Source organism: Caretta caretta, chromosome 1 (genome assembly GCF_965140235.1).
Source record: "Caretta caretta isolate rCarCar2 chromosome 1, rCarCar1.hap1, whole genome shotgun sequence".
Taxonomy (NCBI): domain Eukaryota; kingdom Metazoa; phylum Chordata; order Testudines; family Cheloniidae; genus Caretta; species Caretta caretta.
In genome coordinates, this window is record NC_134206.1 from 36,755,054 (window position 1) to 36,783,042 (window position 27,989).

At 42.2% G+C, this 27,989-nt stretch overlaps 1 protein-coding gene across 4 annotated transcripts in view; it reads right to left on the bottom strand.

Moving 5' to 3' along the window:
- Nucleotides 1-27,989, bottom strand: part of GUCY1A2 (guanylate cyclase 1 soluble subunit alpha 2) — a 275,976-nt gene that overhangs the window by 69,138 nt on the left and 178,849 nt on the right. The window lies entirely within an intron of this gene.

Consider the following 27,989-nt stretch of genomic DNA (forward strand, 5'->3'; position numbering starts at 1 on the left):
CAGGGAAGCAGCTGGTTGAAATAATCTCAACAGCCATAAAGACAGAAACAACTGCTGCTAAGGTAGCATGTACCACAACAGCTACAGTGGGCATGGTATTTTCTCTTCCTACCTACAGCCAACATTAGAAGCACCCATTCCTACTAACTCAATAAGGCTGCAATCCAAGTCTATCAGCATCCGCTTCAGCCTTTTAATTCTGGAGTGCTCCTTCATATGTGGTTACATTGCATAAAATTTCCATTTTTATTAGTACCCGGTGCTATTGTCTGGTGCATATTACTGATTAGATTCTGAGAGTCCTGGTGCATCTGTGTGCTGACTCAGACTACTACTGAAATTTAACTTTTATATAATGCTTCCCATCTCTTCACCACCACAAAGGAGGGAAAGAACAGTCTTGTAGCTAAACAGTGGGAAATCTGACTCTGATTCCTACATGGCAGGGTAGAACACTGACATTAATTACCATATTTAAGAATTAATAATACTGTACATGTTTCAAAGCGTTGTACAAATACTAACTAATGAATCTTCCCAGCATCCTGTGAGGTAGGTTAATATTATAACCTCCATTTTACACATGGGCAAACTGAGATACAAAGAGCCTGATTCTTCTCTCACTGACACCTGTCTTGCACTGTAGTAATGCCACTTGCTTCAGTGGAGTCATTCTTAACTCACACTGGTAAAAGTGACATCAGATCAGAAACAGGCCCAAAGAGGTTAAGTGACTTGCCAAAGGACATACCAAAAGTCCCGGGCAGATCTGAGATTTGAAATAAGGCATTTCTGGGTTCTAGACTCATTTACAAGCTACTAAAGCCAAAACATTTTAAAAAAATAGAGTCTAAAGGCTACTAAATCATTATAAATAGCTTCATTTTCAAAAATGCTAAGCATCAGTTTTCATTGACCTTTTTTGAAAATTTGGCTACCTATTTAGGAACCTAACTTCAGGTACCCCTCTTTGAAAATTTTAGCCCCTTTCTCCCAGATACAGAGAGAGTGCCTCTGGCAAATGCTGGGCAAACTCAGATTTGGAAAGCCTCTGGGTCAAAGACAAAAAAAGAAGTCAAGGTGCAGCTGTGGAAAGAAATTTAAAGAAACGAGTTTTTGGCAACCCCAAAATGAGTGGGTGTTTGAGAGTCCTGGACTTTGCACTGACAGACGTGCTTCCACAGTTTGTTTATTACAATAGCTAAGACCCTCAGCACATTTCTAAGAAACCCATGTGACTTTCATTCCACATTTTCTTATCCAGTGATGCTATTCATCCAGGACAGGTGGCCTCGCTACCCAATGACCTTCTAGTCCAGCTATTCTCCAGACTCCACCCTACAGAACATATCTTCTTCCCCTGATCACCATGATGCCATTTCCCAGTGACGACCTTGCTAACATATACAACATCCCTTCCATTAATGGTGAATTTAGGCTCCAGCATGGCAGTTGACTAGTCATCTAGAGCAGTGGTTCACAACCAGAGGTATGCATACCCCTGGAAGTAAGCAGAGGTCTTCCGGGGGGATATCAATTCATCTAGATATTTGCCTAGTTTTACAATAAGCTACATAAAAAGCACTAATGAACTCAGTACAAACTAAAATTTCATACAGATAATGACTTGCTTATACTGCTCTATATACTATACACTGAAATGCAAGTACAATATTTATATTGCAGATTTATTTTAGAATTATATGGTAAAATGAGAAAGTAGGCAATTTTTCAGTAATAGCGTGCTGTGACACTTTTGTATTTTTGTCCGATTTTGTAAGCAAGTAGTTTTTAAGTGTAACTTGGGGGTACACAAGATAATTCAGGCTCCTGAAAGGGGTACAGTAGTCTGGCAAGGTTGAGAGCCACTGACCTAGAGCATTATATGCGATTTGGATCATTCACCAAACCATGCAAATCAGGCAGAAGGAAACATCACATTGAGGCCCTAAATTTAATCTTGTGCCATGATTACAATATGATAGTACAGAGGTTCCCAACCAGGGGTCTGGGCCCCCCTCAGGGGGGCTGCAAGCAGGTTTCAGGGAGTCCGCCAAGCAGGGCCAGCATTAGACTCACTGGGGCCCAGGGCGTAAAGCCAAAGGGGCTGTAGCCTGGAGCCCTGACTCCTGGGGCTGAAACTGAAGACTGAGCAATGTAGCTTTTCAGAGGCCCCTGTGGCGTGGGACCCTGGGCAACTGCCCTGCTTGCTAACCCCTAAAGCCGATCCTGGCTTTTATATGCAGAAAAAACAGTTGTGACACAGGTGGGCCGTGGAGTTTTTAATAGCATGGGGGGGGGGCTCAGAAGAAAAAGGTTAAGAACCCCTGTGATAATAGATACTCAGGCAGCAGTTAGTCAGAAAAGGAAAGGTTATTTACTATAGTAACTAGTTCTTTGAGATGTTTGTCCCTATGGGTGCTCAACTTCAGATGTGCATATTCCTTGTGCTCCTTTGACTGGAGACTTTTAGTAACAGTGACAGTTCAGTCTGCATGTGTGTCTTGGCTTTCCTCGTGCCCATATCAAGGGTATATGGTGCAGTGTTGGATGAACTACCCTCAGATCCCCTGCAGGCAAAACTCCAAAGCAGAGGGGAAGGAGGGTGGGTAGTGCAGCACCCATAGGGACTGATCTTGAAGAGCATCAGTTACTGTAAAAAGTAAGTAAACTGTGCTTAATAAGTCATTTGGGCCAGAGAGAGACAGAGACAGACAGACAAGCATGAGAATGACTCTACAGCCTGGGGTTAGAGAACTCACTTGTAATGTGGGAGACCCAGGATCCAGTCTCCCTACTCCAAAGACTATTTATCCACAGTGTAACAGCTTCGTCTGGAGAGAGTGAGGGAGGTCATGGGTTCCACAACTTTCACAGACCTCAGTGACTTCTGGCTTCAGCTTGAGCCCCAGGTAGCGGGGCTCTGACAGTCGGGCAGTCAGCTCGGGCAGTTAGCCCCTCTGCCTCCAGCTGTAATCCCCCCGCAGCAGCAAGCCTCGGGCAGTCAGCGCCCAGAGTGGCAGAGTCGGGCTGTCACCTTTGGGCGGTGGGGCTCTGGCTGTCATCCTCACACTGCAGGGCTTGGGCTTCTGTGATTTATTGTTTATTGCCCATGTCCTGCCGATGAATGTGAATGCAAATCTCTGTGCCAAAATCTTAACCTTAATAAGAAGACAGAAAATATAATACCCCTATATCAATCCATGGTATGCCCACACCTTGAATACTGTGTGCAGTTCTGGTTGCTCCATCTCAACAAGCATATATTAAAATTGGAAAAGGTACAAAAAAGAGCAACAATGATTATCAAGGGTGTGGAACAGCTTCCATATGAGGAGAGATTAAAAAGTCTGGGACTTTTCATCTTGGAAAAGAGACGACTAAGGGGTGGCGGAGGGGATATGATAGAGGTCTATAAAATCATGAGAGGTGGGAAGAAAATGAATAAGGAAGTGTTATTTACCTCTTCACATAACACAAGAACCAAGGTCACCCAATGAAATTAATAGGAAGCTGGTTTAAAACAAAGTACTTCTTCACACAACACAGTCAACCTGTGGAACTCCTTGCCAGGGGATGTTGTGAAGGCCAAAACTATAATGGAGTTCAAAAAAGAATTAGATAAGTTCATGGAAGATAGGACCATCAATGACTATTAACCAAGATGGTTAGGGATGTAATCCCATGCTTTGGGTGTTTCTAGCCTCGGAGTGCCAGAAACTGGAGTGAACAACAGCAGATGGGTCTCTCGATTGCCTGTTCTGTTCACTCCCTCTGAAGCACCTGGCATTGGCCACTGTCAGAAGACAGGATACGGGGCTAGATGGACCATTGGTCTGCCCTAATATGGCTGTTCTTGTATTCACCTTCGATATTAAATGGAGATGAGGTTGGAGAGAGAGCTTGAATTTATAGAAAGCTGTGTAGGGAGGCTCCTAGTGAAAAGTTTCTCCTAGTAGAGGTGACAGTCACTAAGAATTCAGTCTTCATGAACAAGCGTAAAAGGGAACACTTGGCTTGTGACTCAAAGGGAGGTTTAATCAGAGAGCGGAGGACCAAATTCAAATCCTGTGGGGAGGTGGATTCCTTGACATGAGTAAAAAGGTTAGATAACCCTTTGATGAATCTGGAATTGGTGGGGAGAGTGAACACAATAACCCTTCAACAGGGAAATGGAAAGCTGTGATAGCTGCTAAATTAACTTTAATGGAACTCAGGAAGCCTGAATTCTTCAAACTCAAAAGGTAATCTAAAATATCTAAATGGGAAGAGTCAACAGGGGGAAATGCCACTGGATACACTAATGAGAGAATTGCTTCCATTTTTGAAGGTAAGTTTCTAGCTGACCCTTTTATGTTACTCAACAATATTTATTGTACCTCTCTCAAAAATGAGACTTCTGCCCCCAAGATCCATTTGGAAACCAAGCCGTAAGTTGTAGTGTGTTCAGGTTAGGGTGAAGAACGTTTCCGCGGATCTGGGTTAGCAGGTCCTATTGGCAGACGAAGTGCAGGGTGAGATGAGAGGCAAATCAAGTATGGGAACTATATTTGCCTTGGCCAATATTCTGGCTCTGCCCTACTTGGATTTTGTTTAGAACTCTGAGGATCAGTGGTGGAGGAGGATAGGGTACAGAAGATTCCTCAACCAGAAGATGAGCAAAGCATCTCCCAAGGAGTGATGACCTAGATCTCCTCTTGAGCAGAATTTCTGACACTTCTTGGTGGGGGTGGTGAAGAATCTATTTCTGGGAAACCTCAGGTGAGGAATATTTGAGTATCAGGTTGTTGAGTTCCCATTTGTGAACCTGGCATAAGTGTCTGCTCAGACTGTCAGGTATGGTGTTTTGAAGACCTGTTATGTACATAGCTGAGATGAGGATCTGATGGATTATTCTCCAGTTCCACAGCTTTACTGTTTCGACACAAAAGAAGAGGGATGTTGCACCCCCCTATGGATTTATATAATAGATGCTGCTCTGTGGTCTGTCATTATCCTGATGATCTTAGATAGGAAACATTTGCAGGCATATGAGTTCCATTAGGTTAATATGGAGAGTGGATTCTTGGGCAGTCCATTTTGCCTTGAATGGTATACCTTTGAAGATAAGCTCCCCATTCTGTAAGAGATGCATGCAATATTGTGGCTGTGAGCAGGGGAGTGAAGGAAACTCCTGTGCAGACCTTGTTTGGGTCTTTTTGCCAGTTGAGGGAAATTAATACCTGCCATGGGAACCAACACTAACTTATGTAGTGTGTGTTTGTTGGGGGCATAAACAGTTCTTAACTAAGCCTGGAAGCAGCGAAAATGTAACTTGGGTCACATGGCAGCATGCGCCTTTGTCACGTTGCATGCCAAGACTCTCTTCTTAACATATTTTTATGAGATGGGTCCCTGAAAAGGCAAAGGAAGGGGGATGGTGCAAGGAAATGGAGACAAAATGGATAGAGTAGCATGATATTATAACCTCCAAAAACATCTTTTTGAGGTAATCTGCTCCTAGGAGGTTTGAAAAATGGGAGAGATGATCCCCAAAGGGTGGGAGGACAGAACAACACAGTTGTAGATCTGTAAGGTGGGATAGTCCGTGATCCTTGAGCAGGACATCAAAATGGATGCTTGCTCAATGAAGAGGGTTGAGTTGTAGCTGTGGTGGTGGCAGATGGTCTTCTCTTCTGGAATGCAGGCTCCTCTTAGGGTGGTTATGAAGATCTCAGGTAAGCTGGAAATTGTATGGTGTAAGATCTTGAAGCTGTCTATGACCTGGTGAATGGTCTTTACAGGCGTGCAGATACAGAGGGAACAGAGAGTAGCTCTTAAATCCTTAAGTAGGGTGACCATACGTCCCGGCTTTTTTGACAACACTGGCCATTTGTCAGTTGGCAAGAGCAAAAAAAGTGGGGTGGGACCCCTACCAGGGCATGGAGGAACATGCGGGGGGGAAGCACAAGTGGCAACACTGGCCCTGTACTGGAGAGAGGGCTAGGGAGAATGGTTCTGGCCCATTGGCCCACCCTGCACATAGGGGAGGGAGGGGCTTGGCCCATCAACCCCACAGGTGGTGGGAGGCTTGGACCACCAGCCCTCTGCGTGGGCGGGGGGGGGGAGGAGGCTGCGGGAGGGAAGGAGGGTTGCAGGTGGGAGATGGGGGGGGTCCTCGGGCCATTCTTTGGCACCAGTTGCAGGGGGACCTGAGGCTGGCCCCATGTGGTCGGGAGGCAGAGAGGGCTTGGGCCAGCCCTGCGTGGGGGGTGGGGGTGGCTGGCCGGCTCGGGGATGTTTCGTTTTCCCTTTGGGAAAATATGGTCACCCTATCCTTAAGAGAATGTAAGGACTCATTGGTGGAGCTACTGAACAGCTTGAGCTCATCAGTGGGAAAATTCTCAGTGGTCTTCTGGATCTCCCCCAGAATATTTGATTATTTCAGCCAGGAGGCAAAGTGTGCTTGCAACAAAGTTCGTGCCAATAGCTGTCCCTTTGTGATGATCACCTAGAACTGCTCTCATTTTTCCTGAGGTAGATAATCAAAAAAGATAAATTTCTTATTGCTGGTAATGGTTATATTTTTTCAGTCAGGGCTTGATAATTGTCCATTCTAAATTGCAACAAAGCAGAAGAGTAAATTTAGCAGCCAAAGAGGTCTAGGTGTTTATAGTCCTTATCATGCAGAGTAGCTTTCGAATGGTGTTATCTACTTCGTTCATTCACAGCATCCACCAGCAAGGAATTGGGGGTTGGATGCATGAAGGAAAAACTCAGAACCTTTAGCAGGAACATAGTATTTTTATCTGACTTTTCAAGTTGGAAGCATGGTTGCTGGGGTTTGTGCAATTGTTCTCACAGCTTGAAGCACGGCCTCATTTACAGGTAAAGCTACCCAACTAGACATGGCAGTATGAAAAAGGTCTAAGAGTCTGTGCTAGGTCTTATGAACTTCCTCTAAGGGAATTTGGAGGGAGTCTGATTCTCTTCATGAGCTCTCGGAACTGATCATCCACATGTGAAGGGGGAGGAGGCATTATTATCTCATTAGGTGAGGAGGAGGGGAAAAAGTCCATGGAGTAACTTCCTGATCAATTCTTTCCCCATGTTTCTCAAAAGAGTCCTCTTGGGGTGAATACTGACATGAAGTAGCACATGGAGAGGGTGGTTGCTGCCTCTGACATTCCCACTGCAGAACTGTTGCCTATAGGCAACCTACAGGTCCCAAAATGGCCACTGAAGAGGGTCATAAAGGAAAGGTGGAAACACCCAAGATTGGTGGCACCACAAAGAGTGCACGGTGACCAAAGCGTGTCTTCATTCTGAGGTTTCCCCTCACAGAATAAAGTGTCTGAAAAGGCAGCTCTGGGTCAGTAATCAAGCAAGCCTCAAACAGAGATCTGGGAGTCCGAAGAGCTGTCCTTATCTTAGTCCAGAGTAGGGGCAGATGGCAGTATTGCAACAGATTGTCTGTCCTTCTAGTTGGTGCCAGGAAGCAAAACAGTACCAGAGAATGGTGTGATACCAGTGACAGATGAGATTCTGGTACAAAGAGTCTTTCTACACTCATTAGCCAGGGAGACTGAGGCTCACCAGAAATGAACAGGTCCCTAGAGTACATGAACTCTTCCAGTACTGAGTGCAACTGCTCAGGAACCTGGCAAGGCTCAGGGTAAGTGACTGCCTATCTTGGCTTCATCAGTATTGTCGGATCAGTTTGTGGCATTAACTGAGGTACCAACAAGAGTACAGCAATAGGCACCCATTTTTTTTGTTTGTTTGTTACTAAGTCCTTAGGGTCGCTACTATTACCAAAAGATGCTGGATACTGTGGGACATAGAGATACCTAAAACCTTGGATGACAAGGGGCCCTCTGCACTAGGAGCACTCAAAGCATCAGTGGTACCCTTCTTGGGAGGTGAGGTCTCTGAAACTGCAGGTGTCTCAGATAATCTAGATTTCTTAGCACCAACTTCTTTATGAAGGGATCTAGAACTTTTTTTTTTCTAAGTCTTGGCACTGTCCAATGTTTTCTTCCAAGAAGGCCTATAAGGCAACTGAGCTGTGGAAGTTGATGGGGCACTCTGAACACTGGAGGACCTCTGTATAGGGAGGACATCAGGGTCCAGGTCTGAAGACAGTTGGAGAGAGTTCTTCATCATAAGAAGCTTAAGATTTATCTCTCTATTTTTTTCTAGGCCAGCTCATAAACCCTGAACAAATTCTGCACTTACATGGGATGTGTGTGTGTCCCCTAAGCAGTGAAGACAGTGAGAGGGGCCATCACTAATTTGGATAGAATCCTGGCAAATGAGGATTTAGGTATAACCTGAGGGAGAAGATACACTTCTTAGAGAAAGGAGGAGACCCCCTTGGGGGTGAGCTGGGAAACGGCATCTCCCCAAAGTTCCCCAAATACACTACGGAAGTATTAAAAACTAATGAAACTAAAAGAAGCTCAGTAAAAACCAAATTACCCCAAACTACTAAAAACTACACCTAAAAGGGAAGCTAGTTAAGGAAGTGGGCACCACAAGTCACTCTGTCTCAGGCCAAGGCAGTTGAGATGGAACTGAGGGAGATATGTCCTACACTGCCCTTCGTATGGGACATGGGGATAGCTAGAGAGCATGTGCAGACTGAACACTGCTACCAAAAGTCTCTGATCAAAAGTGCATGTGCACCTGAAGCGGAGTCCCCATATGAACATTACTCAAAGAACTATGGGGTTATATTTGGATAGATTTCACTGTAATTGACATGGGTGCTTCCTGGTATGTTCCAAAAGAATCAGGATGTCTGGGTATCCTGGTGTAGGGCACACTCTGAAGAGAATGAGGTCTGAGGAAAACGTAGTGGCATGGGTGAAGAATGGCCAGATCTGAAGAGATATCTGCCTCTCTGCAATCTTCCTCTTACTAATGAAGCAATTAGCAATGTGCTTCTCTCTCAGGCCTCACTCTTCCTAGTAAGCAGAAGAAGAATAAGTTGGTGGCCCTATAGCTGAACTCTTTCGTTCAGGATCGGTTCCCCTCTGCTGCCCATCTTGATCAGCATTATAGGCACAGCACTCTGTGCATAGTTTTCAAACTCTACATTCATCATTTAGAACTGACATTGTCACAGTCCCTGACTAATAAGAGAAATGTTTTTAATCCAATAGATCCCAGAAATCCATATAGTAGTAAAGGATAGCCCAGCCTTTGGGCGAGAATACCATTTCAGTAAAATAAATACTCCAATTTCTCAGATTCACATATACCATAAAGCTGTTGTACCAGAGCTACCAAGTCCTTAAACCCCCTTATAATTCCCCTTGTTATTGCAGCATATATGTAATAACCGTTTCAGAGAAGGGGTGCACTACATAACTGGAGATTAAGGAGTCCCTTCAAAAGGAATAGAAATTGTAAATAAAGTGTGTGGTTTTCTTTAATAATGTGCTTTATTAATTTTGTAAAGTACTTGAGTTAAAATGGCTGGAGTGATGAAAAAGCCCCTGAATAGGCTAACAAATCCTGCAAATCTCCCCTTTCCCCCAGAAACCAGGGAAGCATGCAGAGTTACAGGACAACTCCTCTTAGCTGGTATTTGCAAAAGACACTGCCAAATTCAGGTCTGGTGTCAGGGGATGAAACTCTACCAAAGTCAATGGAACTACACCATGGCTGAATTTGGATCACTCTACCCACACTCCTAAAAATAAAGTACAAAACCTGTAACGTCCAACTTCCTTAGGAACTGTACAGTTTTTCAAATCAAATATACAACAAAGGAATCACCTTTAAAGTGAGGTGCTAACGCTGGTGAGCTCAGTAACTCCGCACATGAACTACAGTTGCATAACCACTTTGTCCAAACATTCTCTAAAAATGGTTTCCACATAAAAATGACAAATAATTTCTCACTGAAGTTAGCCAGCCTGAAATAGGATATTTTATAGCTTACGGAGACTGATTTAGACATTAGGTAAAAGCAGACGTTGCTAGGAAACCACAGCTCCAGCAAGGAACATTACAGTACAGATTTCCACATGCTGATAAGACTATTCGCATCACCAACAGTCTTAACAATTCTAAAAGAGAACTGCAGCATTTAACTGTTTAGTTAAAGCATACACAACTTGAGTGATTTAAGCAGCTGCTTGTAAAAGCGAGCCAGTGGCAAAAGGAGGAAATCTGAACTAAAAACGAGCAGTGAAGAGCACTACCCTAGTAACGATATATAAATAAATGACTCCATTCCTACCAGTTCTTTAGTGAACACAGTGTTCAGCAAGTCTGCTCCATCAGAAGCCATTAAACACAGTACATTCAAGACAATTATGATAGTTTCAGTGTACAGAGCATTTGGGGCCACATGCCATATAAAAGTATGAGAGGAGCAGGGGTCAGAAAAGGTTTCCCCCATCGTACAGGATATGCTGATGGGTTGGTTTTGTTATTGTTGGTCTCATCAGCAGCATCCGAGATGGCTGCAGCAGGAGATAGGGCACAGGAAGGGATGGACCATTGCTCTGAGGTGGCACTAAGCCACCTCTCTCTCAGGTGTTGGCTGGCTCGTCTTGCTCGCGGTCTAACTGATCACCATATGTGCAGTTGGGAAGCAATTTTCCCTCAGGTCAGACTGGCAGTGACCTTGGATGTTTTTTGCCTTCCTCTGCCACATGGAATGCAGGTCACTGGCCAGGATTATATGAGTATATCTCACTTAATCAGTTCTCTGCCACTGTAGGGGTCTCAGGCACTGACAGACTTCAGTCCCTCCTATTCTCTGACTGTGGCACATAATAGTCTAGTAGTTGCCTGGGGGCTGTGATATTTTGGTCTAATTTTTGGTTGTTGGGTTCAATGTGTGGATGCTGGCTGGCACTGGTGGCCTATGATTTATCAGAGGTTTGATCTGGTAGTCCCTTCTGAGCTTAAACTTTATGATTCTAAGTGGAATTGATCATGTTTGTCTGAACAGCCAGAAGATTCTGGTTACACTAAATATGTCCTGTTGCCTGCCATTTAGTGGGAATGGAAAATGTTTGTTAAATTCACTGTGTACATAAGCAATTGCAATTCCATGGAGTCCCTTTTTCTCCCTGATACTCTGACTTAAATGATAAATATTCATAATTCCACACTCCCCATTGATCATCTTGGAGATCCCCAACTGAGAGGAAAAAGACTATTTAAGTAGACAAGACAGACAAAGAAATGGGAGGAAAGAATTGTGACCCACATTTGACAGATGGGGAATTCAGTGACTTGCTCAAGGTCATATGGAGAAGCTGTGGCAGAGCACAGAATTGGACTTGGGTCCCTGTCCAGATTTTTTTTTAAACCACAAAGAACTAGGGAAAGTGCTTATGCTAGCTGTGAATTGGTTTTTTATTTTTAATTCTGTATTTCTCTCAAGCTGATATGCAAAGTTATGTTATAGCAGTGCTAATGTTAAGACCGCACTCTTAGTAAAGAGTTTACAAATCCACTTCAAAATCAGGCTGGTAAAATCAGATCAGAGTTGTACACAAGCTGTGAGAGAGTCTGCTATGCAGTGTCTGTTGATAATGAAGAAAGAAAGGAAATGACAATTCTGCATTTATATCATGACAATCTAAGTAGATAAAAGTTCCAGTCTAACCTAAATGATAATAAACTCATCCAATTTAACCCAGTATCAACTAAGCCGTGTTCTGCACTACGCTATTTAGGCTATGTTATTAACTAGTCATTAGTAAGCAAGCAAACAGAGACCAGAAGGGAAACAGTGTATGTTTTTATCCCTACCCTGATGAAAGCATTTATATGTCTAATTCTCATGCAATTGTACCGCTGTAATTTCACAGAAACATGATATTTTCCCTCTGTTAAGCAACATATCTTAAAGCATGCTTTGAATTGCTCTGATAGGGTACTGTTTTTATGCTTTCAACAGGAACAGCTGCACACAACAAATCCATATAATTGTAGAGTTAATTTTAGCAGCTTCATGCAAATCAATGTTCACTTTTTCCTCTGAGTCTTCTGAGTTCTCTTTCTCTCTCCACAAACCTATTAGTGCCACCTTTGCACACTGCAAAAATATGCAGATAATATTGGAGAATGACTTCTTAGGAAAACTCTTTGGTCAAAATCTTAAACATATCCAGCAAGACCACCACTCTGAAGAATAAGCTTACACATGAAGCTTTTTGCTTCCTGATAAACTGGAAATGTTACAAATAGAATATTATTGAATAATATTAAAGCCATCAATTCAGCTAAATCACTAGATTACAGTAAAGCAGTCAGAAATAAACAGAAAACCTTTTTGTTTCACTGAAATACACACTTCACATTAAATAATTAGGCAGTATTTTAAGCATGATAAAAATGATGCCAAAAATAATGCCTATGGATTTTAATATATTAAATGACATATGCACAGTGACCTTTATCTCTGAAGGTCAACGCTATGAAGAATTCCTTTTACAGGAGTAACTCTAGCTATTAAGATTAATATGCTGCTACCATATATAAAAGAAACATAAGGAGATAAGAAACAGATCTTGAATTCAATAAATGCCCTTTTAACAGACACCCCAAACCCACAAAAAAACACATATAAATTGTTTTTGGCTTAATTGGCTTGTGAATTGTTTGTTGGCTAGTTTTTGGCTTGTAGCTTGTTGGGCTTGTAGCTTGTTTTTTTGTTTGGATCGGCTCCCAGCAAGCGGGGCCAAGGTGGAGAGAGAGTGAGGGGTGCACAGAGGGCCCACCAGAGTCCCAGATGCAGGCCAGGGGAATCTAGTCACAGAGTGTTGGGGTTCTTAAGGATTGGCTTGTTTTGGCATTGTTCTGAAATGGGATTAGTTTGATTTTTGGCTTATTGTGAAAGTCGGGGGCTTATTTACCGCATGAAAGTTGGCAACTGTGCCTTTTAAATGTATGAGACAGTTTTAAATCAATGTTATCATACAATCAGTGGCAGATTAGCCACTGGGCCAAGGGTCCCATGCCCAGGGGTCCTGGCCAATTGGGGAAGGTCCTGGAAAAATGGGCACGCCCGCACCCCCACCTCCTCCGCCCACCCAGCGCTCCTGCCAGGGAGTGGGATCGGGGCAGAGGGGCTTGCCCCACTCCACCTGCTTACCCAGCACTCCAGCCAGGGAGCAGGGATGGGGCAAGCCTCCCCCAACTCCACTCCCTGGCAGGAGTACCAGGCAGACAGAACAGGGCAAGCCCCTGCGCCCTGACCCCACTCCCTGGCAGGAGCACAGTGGTGGTGGGTGGGGGGGAAGAGACTGCAGGTGGAAGGGGTGGGGAAGGGCCCACACTTGCTCTGGCCCAGGGGCCCCACCAAACCCTAATCCATCCCTACGTAAAACTACAATCATACTGCTCTTAGTATAATCAGTAAGGTACAACATAAATCAGATGAAGATCTCTGAAATAAGAAATATATCTTAGTGAAAGGATATAAATGTATATCCTACCTACAGTGTTTCTCAAACTGGGGGCCCCAACCTAAAAGGGGGTCATAAGGCTATTGTAGGGGGGTCATGAGATCACAAAAAATATTGCTGTGGGGGGAGCTGCAGGGGAGGGAGATACAGCACCACCACTCTCTGGCCTCCCAACTCTGAAGGCAGCACTGCTGCCAGCAGCCAGGATGAAGGAAGGGTGGCAATATCGTGAGTATGCTCCTATGAGTATGGAATTCGCTATCACTTTTTTGGGGGGGGGGGAGGGGGAGGAAGGGGTTGTCACAGCCTGAAACATTTTCAAAGCGGCCCAGCAAAAAAGTTTGAGAACCCCTGCCCTATTCTATACACACATACAGGGTCAGATTCCAATGTCCTTAGCTTTCACTCAGCCCTTAGCTCACCTTGAAATCAATGGGAGTTTGCGTGAGTATGGACAAAGTAAAACAATAATTCATGAGCTCAGGATTTGCCCACTAGACAGTTGCAGTATCAACCCGTTCACTCTTAGCAATATTTCTTTCAGAAACAAATCACAGAAGAGATTATGTATTACAACAGTGGTGACAGGATGTGTGAAAGCTGTCAGATCTACCACTCTCCTGCTTTCTCTGCTAAAGCCAGAAAGCTTTCAGTACATTGTAAATCACAGGACATTGAAGGAGTACAGGATCAGGGTCTCCATTTTCCTATCACATTTCTGCTTCCTTTAGCTCTATTGAAAGTGACAAAGCTCTGGAAATGCTTTTGCTGCATACCAGGTCTCATATAAATGCTGAGAGATGTGAGTCAGTGTAATGTGATGTGCTGGACATAAAACAAGCCTTTTAACAGACCCAAGTCATACACCTGCAGCCAATCTCAAGTTTCATCAAGATTAAATGTAGTTTATAAGGTCACACGTATATTGTTTTACAGGCCAGATTTTCATAACTGCATGCCCAAAATCTGTGCGTGTGTGTGGTTACCATAATTCAGTGGCTCTCAACTTTTCCAGACTACTGTACCCCTTTCAGGAGCCCAATCTGTCTTGTGTACCCCAAGTTTCAACTCACTTAAACTACTTGCTTACAAAATCAGACATAAAAATACAAGAATGTCACAGCACTCTATCACTGGAAAATTGCTTACTTTCTCATTTTGTTTGTATAAAATTTTAGTTTGTATTGACTTTGAGTGCTTTTTTTATGTAGCCTGTTGTAAAACTAGGCAAGTATCTAGATGAGTTGATGTAGCCCCTGGAAGACCTCTGCTTTCGCTCAGGGGTACACTTACCGCTGGTTGAGAACCACTGCCATAATTATTATAATACCCAGGCTAATGGCACGTACAAATGGCTAGATAAATGCATACATAAGAACAGCCATATTGGGTCAGACCAAAGATCCATCTAGCCCAGTATCCTGCCTTCCAATAGTGGCCAATGCCGGGTGCCTCAGAGGGAATGAACAGAACAGGCAATCATTAGGTGATCCATCCCCTGTCGCCCATTCCCAGCTTCTTGCAAATACAGGCTAGGGACACCATCCCTGCCCATCCTGGCTAATAGCCATTGATGGACCTATCCTCCATGAATGTATCTAGTTCTTTTTTTAACCCTGTTATAGTCTTGGCCTTCACAACATCTCCTGGCAAGGAGTTCCTTTTGTTTGTTTTAAACCTGCTACCTATTAATTTCATTTGGTAACCCTTAGTTCTTGTGTTATGAGGAGTAAATAACACTTCCTTATTTACTTTCTCCACACCTGTCATGATTTTATAGACCTCCATCATATCCTCCCTTAGTCGTCTCTTTTCCAACCTGAAAAGTCCCAGTCTTATGAATCTCTCCTGATATGGCAGCCATTCCATACCCCTAATCATTTTTGTTGCCCTTTCATGAACCTTTTCCAATTCCAGTATATCTTTTTTGAGATGGGGCGACCACATCTGCATGCAGTATTCAAGATGTGGGCATACCATGGATTTATATAGAGGCAATATGATATTTTCTGTCTTTTTATCTATCCCTTTCTTAATGATTCCCAACATTCTGTTCTCTTTTTTTGACTGCCACTGTACATTGAGTGGATGTTTTCAGAGAACTATTCACAATGACTCCAAGATCACTTTCTTGAGTGGTAACAGCTAATTGAGACCCCATCATTTTATATGTGTAGGTGGGATTCTGGTTTCCAATGTACATTACTTTACATTTATCCACATTGAATTTCATCTGCCATTTTGCTGCCCAGTCATCCAGTTTTGTGAGATCTTTCTGTAGCTCTTCGCAGTCTGCTTTGGACTTAACTATCCTGAGTAGTTTTGCATCATCTGCAAATTTTGCCACCTTACTGTTTACCTCTTTTTCCAGATCATTTATGAAAATGTTGACTAGGACGACCCCCTGAGGGACACTACTATTTACCTCTCTCCATTCTGAAAACTGACCATTTATTCCTACTCCCTTTTTTTCCCCTCTATCTTTAACCAGTTACCAATACATGAGAGGACCTTCCCCCTTATCCCAAGACAGCTTACTTTGCTTAAGAGCCTTTGGTGAGAGACCTTGTCAAAGGCTTACTGAAAATTTAAGTACACCATATCCACTGTCTCTCCCTTGTCCACATGCTTGTTGACCCCTCAAAGAATTCTAGTATATTGGTGAGGCGTGATTTCCCTTTACAAAAAGAATATGCAATAATATATCTGGTCATCTGTGGATGCATTTTGTTTGTGCAATTTTATGGAAATCTGGCCCTAATTTTCCAACTTTATGATACTGTAGCTTTCCATTTATTGCTTTATTTTACTATTGTTTTCCTAACTTGTTGACTTCCTTTTTCTGTTATCTCACAAGCTCAGTTTTTATTATAGCAATCATTACTTCAAACATGAACCAAATATGTAAACATTTACATTTTTGTGAATTCAACCCTCATAACACCACAAAATATACCAGAAAAGTTGATTTCTAATGTAAACACGCTCAGTGATCCATAATCATATCGCCCCAAACTCCCTTAAATGCCAAACAAATGTTTCCTAGCCCCAGAGCAGCAGCTAGGCCCTTCATATTCTCTAGATCTTTTCCCTTTGTTCTGTGGAACTAAAACCTCTGTAGGCAACATAACTGACTGAAGTTCACAACTGGAGGGATATGTTTAAAAAAGAATTCCTAAACAATCCACCATTTTAAAAAATACAGCATAGAAGTTAGTATGACTACACATTTCTAGTGGTTCATTTCTAAATTTTCAGCTTCCAACTATGATCTCAGAGGGGTTAGCTAAGAGTTGTCTCTAAAAAAAGAAATCCCTGTAAATACCAATATGGCATAATTGGGTCTGCTTCACAGTAGAAAGTATTATCAAAATAAAAGGGGGGGGCAGAGGGAATAATTTTATACTAAAAGCTGTAAGCTCATTAACAAAGTTAAATTTCAGTGGTTTGCAGTTTAATATATTCCATGGAATGACTGAAAAATAGTTACTAAACTGTTTAGTAACTGTTGTTCTGGGAGATGCATTGCACATGTCCATTCCACTCTTGGTGTCTGCATGCCCAGCGCACAGCCAGAGGAAACTTGTTCCCACAGTAGCACGCGTTGGGTGGCTTGAGCATCCTCTACTATTCTGCATGCAGGTATAAAGGGCAGAGTCGCCCCTAGCCCCCTCTCAGTTCCTCCTTGGCAGAATTCCAATGCAGAGGGGTAGAAGGGCAGGTTGTGAAATGGACATGTGCAATGCATCTCAAAGAGCAACAGCTACTAACAGGTTAGTAACAGTTTTTTCTTCTTTGAGTGATTGCACATGTGCATTTCACTCTTGGTGACTCACAAGTAAGGCTAACATTTTAGCTTGGATATTTTTATTAAAAGTCATGGACAGGATGTGGGCAATAATAAAATCACAGAAATGTTCAAAAGGCTGGTGTTAGGGTAGCAACCAGGTCAATTGCCTGGGGCCCCATGCCACAGGGGTCCCCGTGAAGCGAAGTTATGGGAAACAGTGTTTGGGCTTCAGTCACGGGTGGCAGGGCTCAGAGCCCAAGTCTTGCCACACAGGGCCAGAACCCAAGCCTGGCCACCTGGGGCTGAGTTAGTGGAATTTTGAGGAAGTTGCTGATCTCATAAAATCGCAGAATCCATGACCTCCATGATTTCCATGATTGACTTGTACCGAGTCATGAAAACATCTCTGATGTTGATGTGTCAAGCTAAATCTTCTGGGGACCACAGACATGGAACCTGTGGAGAACCCAGATGGGCTTCCCTCCCAGGGCAGGTACATTTGTCACTAGAGTCTATTTAAATAAATATTGGAGGACAACTTTTCCAATTTTAGCATCATCTCTGGAGTCTTGAGCAACAGTATAATGGGAAGCAAACATGTGGAATGAGGACCAAGTTGCCACTCTACAGATGTCTACAATCAGAACCTGCTCCAGAAACTCTGCTGAAGCCAATATTGTGATCTTGTTGAATGAGCTGTGACTCTGCTCAGAGGGGTGACATTAGCCAAGTCATAGCACATGTGTATGCAGGGAGCTACCCAAGAAGAGATTCTCTGAGTGGTGACTATTATCCTTTTATTCGGTCTGCACAGCCTCAAACAGTTGGGAGGACTAACAGAATCCTGGAGGGTGTCTGCCATTTATAAAATGTCAATCGGGTGATGTGAAGATTCCCTGACCTCCTTGACCTGAATTCCCAAGTCTACAGCCCTCTCTTTAACAATGTCTCATCAGCTTTAAAATCACTAGGAGAAACTGCCTTGTCCAGAAAGGATGAGGAAGCCAAGAGTGGAAGTGGTTGAATTTCTCCTGCAGGCTGTTCCTCCGCTTTTATGACCTCTTTCTAATGCCTGGTAGCAGACACTGGCAGCTTGGTGTGCAGTCTCCCCCTGTCTAGACGAGGGCACTGAGTAGGCATAGTGAGGGGAAGATCTGGAGGAAACCCCCATGGGTTCCAAAAAGGCCAATGATACATGACAGGACCCCAATGAGCTCCTGATTACATTTCCATGGCAGCATTGTGGTGCATGAGGACCTCTGAGGGGACTGGAGGGTCCTGCTTCAGGCTTGTGAGACATAAAATCCCACTCCAAGACCAACGACAAAAATTCCCCTTCCTCCAACCATGGAAAAGCAGTTCCCCTTGGTGTCAGGGACTGGTGACGAGAACCCAGGGATGGAAGGAACCTTTCCATCATTGCTGGCTCCTCCTGGAATGGTACCAATGGGCCCACTCTCTGAGAAGTAGGCAGTTGGTGCAGTACTGCAAGCTGAACTGCTGGAGCTGGTGTCAGATGGGGCAATGGGGCCGATGGATTGGACTCCTGCACTGTTGGAGACACCAGCACTGAGAGAGAGCAAATTCCTTGGTGCTGCAAATGCCTCCTGTGTAGTCAGCATGGAGATCACTTCTTAAGCTGATGGTGTCACTTCTGGCACCAGGCTCAATGGTGCCCTTTGCAGTGCCGGAGACAAAAGGCCATCTTAGGAACTGATTTGGAGGAGGAGTGGTTCGATTTCCAATGCACTCAACTCGACTCCTTGCCCCTCTCCCTAGACTTAAAAAATGGAGATCTTCCCCTGGTCAGAGCCTCTTAACAAGTCTTATATTTCTTCCTCAGCATGGCGGGGGGGAGATCGGTGCTGGGACTCCAGCGAGAAGCACACTTCCAGTGTTGTGGAAGCTGCAGCACTCAGCGAGACTGGGACTGTTCCAATGGTGGCCTGAGTGCCGCCTCAACCAGCAGGAATTTCAGCCTAGCCTCCCGGTCCTTCTCTGTTCTAGGTTTGAATTCCCAGCAAAGTTGGCACTGGCCTTTCAAATGTAGTTTGCCCAGGCAGTTCAGATACCTTATTGTGCTCACCAGCCTGGGCTGGAGCAAGAAACATATGGCTTGAAACCTGATGACTGAGGCATGCCTTGGTGCTGGCGGCAGGACCCCGAAATGGGAAAACACAACAAAATTGAAAAACTCTTTTTTAAAAAAAACAGCTAAAACTTACCAACCGTGCTAACTGAACTAACTACTAAATTAACTATATTATATACAGAGCTAAGAGAAACTGTTCTGCAATGAACAGGAGTTCCAACGACTGCCACAGGCAGTAAGAAGGAACTTGGAGGGTGGGGGGGGGGACTCTGCCCTTTATACTTGGACGCAGTGGTGCGCAGCAGTAGAGGACACTTGAGCCTCACAATAGGTACCATTGCAGGAAAAAGTTTCTGATAGGTACACGCTGGGCACACAGACACCAACAGTGGAATGTATGTGGGCAGTGACTTGAAGAATAACCATTACCTGCAGTTAAACAAGTAGTTATTAGCCATTTTAGTGGGAGAAACACAAAATATAATTCTGATTAGCAACTGTGAACAGTAGGTAATTTAGTATTAATATGATTACAATTTAATTTTAAATATGTGTCTGAGACTTAATGCAGTAATTGACTCACTTCTCTAAAACTGCTACTACAGTACACTGTCTAATGAAGGTTTCAGAGTAGCAGCCGCGTTAGTCTGTATCCGCAAAAAGAAAAGGAGGACTTGTGGCACCTTTGAGACTAACCAATTTATTTGAGCATGAGCTTTCGTGAGCTACAGCTCACTTCATCGGATGCATCTTTGGATCATTATCAGGCAGAACCTGTGATCAGCACAGACGCATGTCCTCTGGAATGGTGGTTGAAGCATGAAGGGACATATGAATCTAATGCATCTGGCATGTAAATATCTTGCAAGGCTGGCTACAGCAGTGCCGTGAGAATGCCTGTTCTCACTTTCAGGTAACATTGTAAACAAGCGGGCAGCATTATCTCCTGCAAATGTAAACAAACTTGTTTGAGCAATTGGCTGAACAAGAAGTAGAACTGAGTGTTATTTTAGAAATTCAGTTATTTTTGGTACATACTTCTACATTTGTAAGTTTAACTTTCATTCTAAAGAGATTGCACTATGGTACTTGTATTAAGTTAGCTTGATTAATCATGACTAATTTTTTTAATCATCTAAGGTGCATCTGATGAAGTGAGTTGTAGCTCACGACAGCTTATGCTCAAATAAATTGGTTAGTCTCTAAGGTGCCACAAGTACTCCTTTTCTTTTTGTCTAATGAAAATAGCTTTGGTCATACAAATATGTTAAAGCAATTAAAGATATTAAAAAGATAGATGTCAAAAGAAACTGGCAAAACTGGTGTCTAATTTCGAGAGATTTTGAAATATATAAATACTTACATAAATGTTATGCTATAATACAACCTCTAAACATGTCAGCACTCTATCTACAACAATGCAGACAAGGAGTAGGGAAATGTGTCTAGTTCTCAGGAGAACCTACCATGGACAAGTACAAAGAGCACAATTCAGCTCTCACTGATGTGAGTGGAAGGTCTGCCATTGATTTCAGTAAGTGTACACTCAGTACTTGATTTCAGTTAGTGTACACTGCAAAGGGGGACACATCATAGTGTACTTCCTTCAAATAACATCTTTAACCTAGGCATATAGCAGCCTTACAGTTGCACCCATTTGTATCCAATACAGCTTTTAAAGTAGGGCTGTCAAGTGATTAAAAAAATTAATCCCTATTAATCGCGTGATTAAAAAAAGTAGTCATGATTAATCAAGCTATTAAACAATAATAGACTACTATTTATATAAATATTTTGGAAGTTTTCCACATTTTCAAATATATTGATTTCAATCACAACACAGAATACAAAGTGTATTGTGCTCACTTTATATTTATTTTTATTATAAATATTTGCACTGTAAAAATAAAAGAAATAGTATTTTTCAATTAACTTAATACAAGTACCATAATGCAATCTCTTTATAATGAAAGTTGAACTTACAAATGTAGAATTATGTACCAAAAATAACTGAATTTCTAAAATAAAACTCAGTCCTACTTCTTGTTCAGCCAATTGCTCAAATAAGTTTGTTTACATTTGCAGGAGATAATGCTGCCCGTTTCTTGTTTACAATGTTACCTGAAAGTGAGAACAGGCATTCTCACGGCACTGCTGTAGCCAGCCTTGCAAGATATTTACATGCCAGATGCATTAGATTCATATGTCCCTTCATGCTTCAACCACCATTCCAGAGGACATGTGTCCATGCTGATCACAGGTTCTGCCTGATAATGATCCAAAGTAGTGCAGATCAATGCATGTTCATTTTCATTATCGGAGTGAGATGCCACCAGCAGAAGGTTGATTTTCTTTTTTGGTGGTTCTGTAGTTTCTCTTTGAAGACTTCTGAAAGCATGCTACCCACCTCATCCCAATCAGATTTTGGAAGGCACTTCAGATTCTTAAATTGAGTGCTGTAGCTATCTTTAGAAATCACACATTGGTACCTTCTTTGTGTTTTGTCAAATCTGCAGTGAAAGTGTTCTTAAAATGAACACCACATGCTGGGTCATCATCCGAGACTGCTATAACATGAAATATGGCAGAATGCGGGTAAAACACAGAGAAGGAGACATACAATTCTCCCCCAAGGAGTTCAGTCACAAATTTAATTAACGCATTATGTTCTTAACGCGCATCATTAGCATGGAACCATGTCCTCTGGAATGGTGGCCAAAGCATGAAGGGGCATACAAATGTTTAGCAGATCTGGCATGTAAATACCTTGCGATGCTGGCTACAAAAGTGCCATGCGAACATCTGTTCTCACATTCAGGTGACATTGTAAATAAGAAGAGGGCATCATTATCTCCCATAAACGTAAACAAACTTGTTTGTCTTAGCGATTGGCTGAACAAAAAGTAGGACTGAGTGAACCTGTAAAACTTTAGAGCCTAAACTGTTTTGTTTTTGAGTGCAGTTATATAACAAAAACAAAAATCTACATTTGTAAGTTGTGTTTTCACGATAGAGATTGCACTATGGTACTTGTATAAGAGGACTTGAAAAATACTATTTCTTTTGTTTATCATTTTAGAATGCAAATATTTGTAATAGAAATAATATAAAGTGAGTAATGTACACTTTGTATTCTGTGTTGTAACTGAAATCAATAATATTTGAAAATACAGAAAAACATCTACAATATTTAATAAATTTCAATTGGTATTTATTGTTTAACTGTGCGATTAAAACTGTGATTAATCCTGAATATCTTTTCAAATTAATATATTATTTATAAATACAATAGGTTAATTCCAAATATAGAGCCTGATCCAAAGCCAGCTGAAGCAATGAAAAAAGACTTCAACTTTTATACAAATTTAAAGACCCCTTACCATACAGTCAGATCCACACAGGTACAAACGTCCCCACTATGTGAATCTGATTGCAGAATAGGTGCCTCCATGTTTTATAAAACAATACATACTCTAACTGGCACCTCCTCAGATGGGGAAAATCATCATAGTTATGTCAGTCCTGGTTGCAAGTTAAAGCTAGAAAAGTTCAAATTAGAGATAAGGCATATATTTTTAACACTGAGGGTTATTAACCATTGGAACAAACTACCCAAGGAATGTGGTGAATTCTCTGTCTCTTGATGTATTCAGATCAAGACTGGCTGCCTTTCTGGAATATTTGCTTTAGCCAAACCCAAGTTATTGGGTTCAATACAGAGGTTACTGGGTGAAATTCTATGGTTTGTGTCATACAGGAGGTCTAACTAGATGGTGATCTAATGAACTCTTCTGGCCTTAAAATCAATAAATCTATGAATGGAGCTAGGATGATTTACACCGGCTAAGGCTTGTCCCCTTAATATTTCTAGAGTTAAGAGTGGAGCCAGATGGATTTTCAGATTAAAAAGGGATAGTATCTAATTTTTACGTGCAATATGTGATGTACCCAAATTGATTTTTTTTCTTTGCCGAACTAGAAAGAGATACAGTTAAGATTTTTAGGCATAATATTTGACCATTCTTGACTGTATTCCCTTCAAAAGCACTTTTCTTCTACAGTCTTTTCATGCTCTTACAATTTTTTAAAAACCAATTGTTGCAGTGCTAGGGAACTTACTATAAAATAATAATGACATAATAATAAAAACAGTTCACAATTTCTTATGTGTAGGATGTAATATGTAGAATGTATACTTTTGGTGTTGGGACATGTGAAAAGATGCCTGGTTGTCTGTGAATAAAAAAACAGCCAGGTAAAAAGCTGAGCCAGCAATCCAATCGGTAAACAACTGAGCTGGCAAACTAATCTTAATGTTAGGCAGAAAAGTGTTTATATAATATATAATGATTAACTTTGTAACTATGGGAAATGACTGCCTAGGAAGGAGTACTCTGGAAAGGGATCTGGGGGTCATAGTGGATCACAAGCTAAATGAGAGTCAACAGTGTAACACTGTTGCAAAAAAAAGCAAACATCATTCTGGGGTGTATTAGCAGTATTGTAAGCAAGATACAAGAAGTTTCAGAGTAGCAGCTGTGTTAGTCTGTATACGCAAAAAAGAAAAGGAGTATTTGTGGCACCTTAGAGACTGACACATTTATTTCAGCATAAGCTTTCATGAGCTACAGCTCACTTCATCAGATGCATGCAGATACAAGAAGTAATTCTGCCGCTCTACTCCACACTGATTAGGTCTCAACTGTAGCATTGTGTCCAGTTCTGGGCACGAAATTTCAGGAAAGATGTGGACAAATTGTAGACAGTCCAGAGAAGAGCAACAAAAATTATTAAAAGGACTAGAAAACATAACCTACGAGAGAAGATTGAAAAAAATTGGGTTTGTTTAGTCTGGAGAAGAGAAGACTGAGAGGGGACATGATAACAGTTTTCAAGTATGTAAAAGGTTGTTACAAGGAGGAGGGAGGAAAATTGTTCTTCTTAACCTCTGAGGATAGGACAAGAAGAAATGGGCATAAATTGCAGCAAGGACGGTTTAGGTTGGACATTAGGAAGAACTTCTTGTCAGAGTGGTTAAGCACTGGAATAAATTGCCTCGGGAGGTTGTGGAATTTCCATCATTGGATATTTTTAAGAGCAGGTTGGACAAACACCTGTTAAGAATGGTCTAGGTCACTGTTTCCCAAACTATATTCTGCGGAACACTGGTGTTCCGCACGATGTGAATAGGTGTTCTGTGAAAGAATCTAGAATTTAATTTTGACGCTTGCACTTGATTTTTGTACTACTTTGTACATGCTCTCTAGTTAGAAATTGTTAGTTCAAGTTATTTTAAAATTTGTATTTTTGCTTGTTTTATAAAATAAAATATATTTGAGCAAAAATATTTTTTTTATTTGAAAACCAAACGACTACAAAATAATATTTTATTATATATTATATTATATTATATAAGTGTTCCATAATAGGCCAAAAAGTGTTCCGTGGCCAAAAAGGTTTGGGAAACGCTGGTCTAGATAATACTTAGTCCTGCCTTGAGTGCAGGAGACTCGAAGTCATTTCCAGTTCTATGATTCTATGAATGTATTTAAGGCAAGCCCCTGAATGTGGGTGTGCACTTGCATTTAATCCTGTGCTGTGCCCTGTTTCAGTGGACTAATCACAGTGAACAAACAACATACTTCTTCAGCTCAAGAGTCTGTGTGTGAACCTGTTCTGGGTAGCAGGGTAAAGAATTGGTCAACACTATGAGCCTGCTTGTCAGTCACACACCTGAAAATATCACCATGATCACAGCAATTTATTTTTTAAAAAACCAACAGATATCTAGAACAAGTAGTCTAGAACAGTGGTTCTCAACCGGGGTCCAGGGACCTCTAAGGGCCATAAGCAGGTTTCAGGAGGTCCCCCAAAATAAATCAGAGAGCAGAGCCGATGTTAGACTTGGGCCCAGGGAAGAAAGCTGAAGCCCAAGCCCCGCCACCCAAAGTTGAAGCGAAAGCCTGAGCAACTTAGCTTTGTGGAGCTGCCTACGTAGTCAGGCCCTGAGACATTGTCCTGCTTGCTACCCCCTAATGCCAGCCCAGGCTTTTAATCTACTGAATATGGAGAAAAACAGTTGTTGTGGCACAGGTGGGCCAGGGAATTTTTATAGCATTTCAGAAAGAAAAAGATAGAGAACCCCTGGTCTAGAAGGCACCCCTTCCCATGTGTTACATGTTACAAATTATTAAATCAGCCTTCATTGTTTGGGAATTGTTGTGTTTATCCAATAATCTGTGAGAAACGGTCCTCCAAAAATACAATCAAATGAATCAACTGTAAATGTCCATAGGTGAAATGCTGAAAATGCTGCCTTTTCAGTTGTCTGTAGGAAAAATATGTGCCTGTTTATGCTTTCCCCCCCCCCCCTCTTCAAATGCCAATACGAAAGCTGTATGCAGAGTAGTTGTGGCCATGTCAGTCCCAAGACATTAGGGAGACCAGGTAGATGAGGTAATATCTTTTACTGAACCAAATTCTGTGGGTGAGAGAGACAAGCTTTCAAGCTGAAGAAGAGCTCCGTGTGGCTCAAAAGCTTGTCTATCTCACTAACAGAAGATGGTCCAATAAAAAAATATCACCTCACCAACCTTGTCTCCCTAATACTAGGGCTGGATGAAAATTTTCCACCTGAATAGGTTTTTGACAGAAAATTGGGGTTTCTGCAAAAAGTGAGTTTTCTGCAGAATTTATTTTTTCTTTAACCCTCCTTCTCCCTCAAATCCCTGAAAACTGAAATATATCTGTGTGGATATGCTACCATGCCACCTCATGGGACTTGTACTTTGGTTGCCTTAGGTCCCCATTCTCATCTATGGGCTGGGCTCCCAGGCTAGACCACATCCCCCAGGATTCGCCATTGCCTGGGCCTTTCATGCTTGGAAATGGGTGGTGGTGCATCATGGCACTGTGGTGCATAGGACATTGTGATTTGCTCCAAAAGTGCATAAGGCACCCACACTACCCTTCCCATGAGACACCGCAGCAGCATTTCTGAACTGATTTTGGTGGGATGGGGGTTGCCTGAATATTTTTAGTTTTGGCCAACAACAATTTTTGGTATTTGAGTTCTTGCCCCCAAATCAGAATTTTCTATGGAAAACCCCCTCATTTTCCAACCAGCTCTAGTAAGTACACTCTTCACCATGCGATTCAGACAACATGCAAAGCACCTTGTGGGGAGTCAACCTAGACTTCTCCCCGGCATGGCCTTTGTCAAGCAGTCTGCCCTGAAAACTGCTCTACATTCAACTCCTCCATTTTCGGTAACAGTTTCTCTTAGATAATGCTTTGCTTTTGAAAATTAAAAGTCTGCATTTCAGGAAATGCAATTTAACCAGTAAAACAGTATAATAGTAGGAAAATGTAAAGATAGGACCCATGAAGCACTCCTTTCACAGTAGCGGAGTACAGCACTGTATACAGATATGTGTATGAGTCTTCCTTATTTCATGTTTGTGAGAAGTTGGATCACAGAAACCCCTTTGGGGTTGCCAACTGATGTGTCAAAACTACTTCTGCCCCTGCTTACCTGCCCTGGCAGCTTGGGATTTCAGTGTCCTGCCTGGTTTGAGCCAGACCTGCTAGCCTGCTGCAGAACAAGACCCAGGTCTGAACCATGTCCTCTAACAGCTGTAGGCTTAAACTGAAAGCAGCTTAAGAAGTGTTCCTGTCTTTGACATTCAGATGCTCATCTCCCAATGTGGTCCAAACCCCAAATAAATCCATTTTACCCTGTATAAAGCTTATACAGGGCAAACTCATAAATTGTTCGCCCTCTATAACACTGATAGAGAGACATGCACACCTGTTTGCCCTGCCCCAGATATTAATACATACTCTGGGTTAATTAATAAATAAAAAGTGATTAAATACAGAAAGTAGGATTTAAGTGGTTCCAAGTAGTAACAGACAGAACAAAGTGAATTACCAAGCAAAATAAAATAAAACACACAAGTCTAAGCCTAATATAGTAATAAAACTGAATACAGATAAAAACCTCACTCTCAGAGATGTTTCAAGAAGTTTCTTTCACAGACTGGACACCTTCCTAGTCTGGGCACAATTGTTTCCCCTGGCCCTTGTTCCAGCTCAGGTGGTAGCTAGGGGATTTCTCATGACTGCAGCCCCCTTTGTTCTGTTCCACTCCCTTATATATCTTTTGCACAAGATGGGAATCCTTTGTCCCTCTTTGGGTCCCTAACCCCCCTTCTAAATGGAAGAGCACCAGGTTTAAGATGGATTTCAGTACCAGGTGACATGGTCACATGTCCTGTAAGACTCCAAGCCTTCATTCCTCCCAGCCTGACTCACAGGAAGGCCTGACTGCAAACAGAGCCATCCACAATTGTCCTGGCTGATGGGAGCCATCAAGATTCCAAACCACCATTAATGGCCCACACTTTGCATAATTACAGTAGGCCCTCAGAGTTATATTTCATATTTCTAGTTTCAGATACAAGAGTGATACATTTATACAAACAGGATGACCGCACTCAGTAGATTATAAGCTTTGTAAGGATACCTTAACAAGAGACCTTTTGCATGAAGCATATTCCAGTTACATTATATTCATACTCATTAGCATATTTTCATAAAATCATATAGAGTGCAACATCACAATGCTGTTCAGGGGATCTGATTAAAACCTGGACATTCCAGGGCATTTTTTTTCCATTGAGTACAC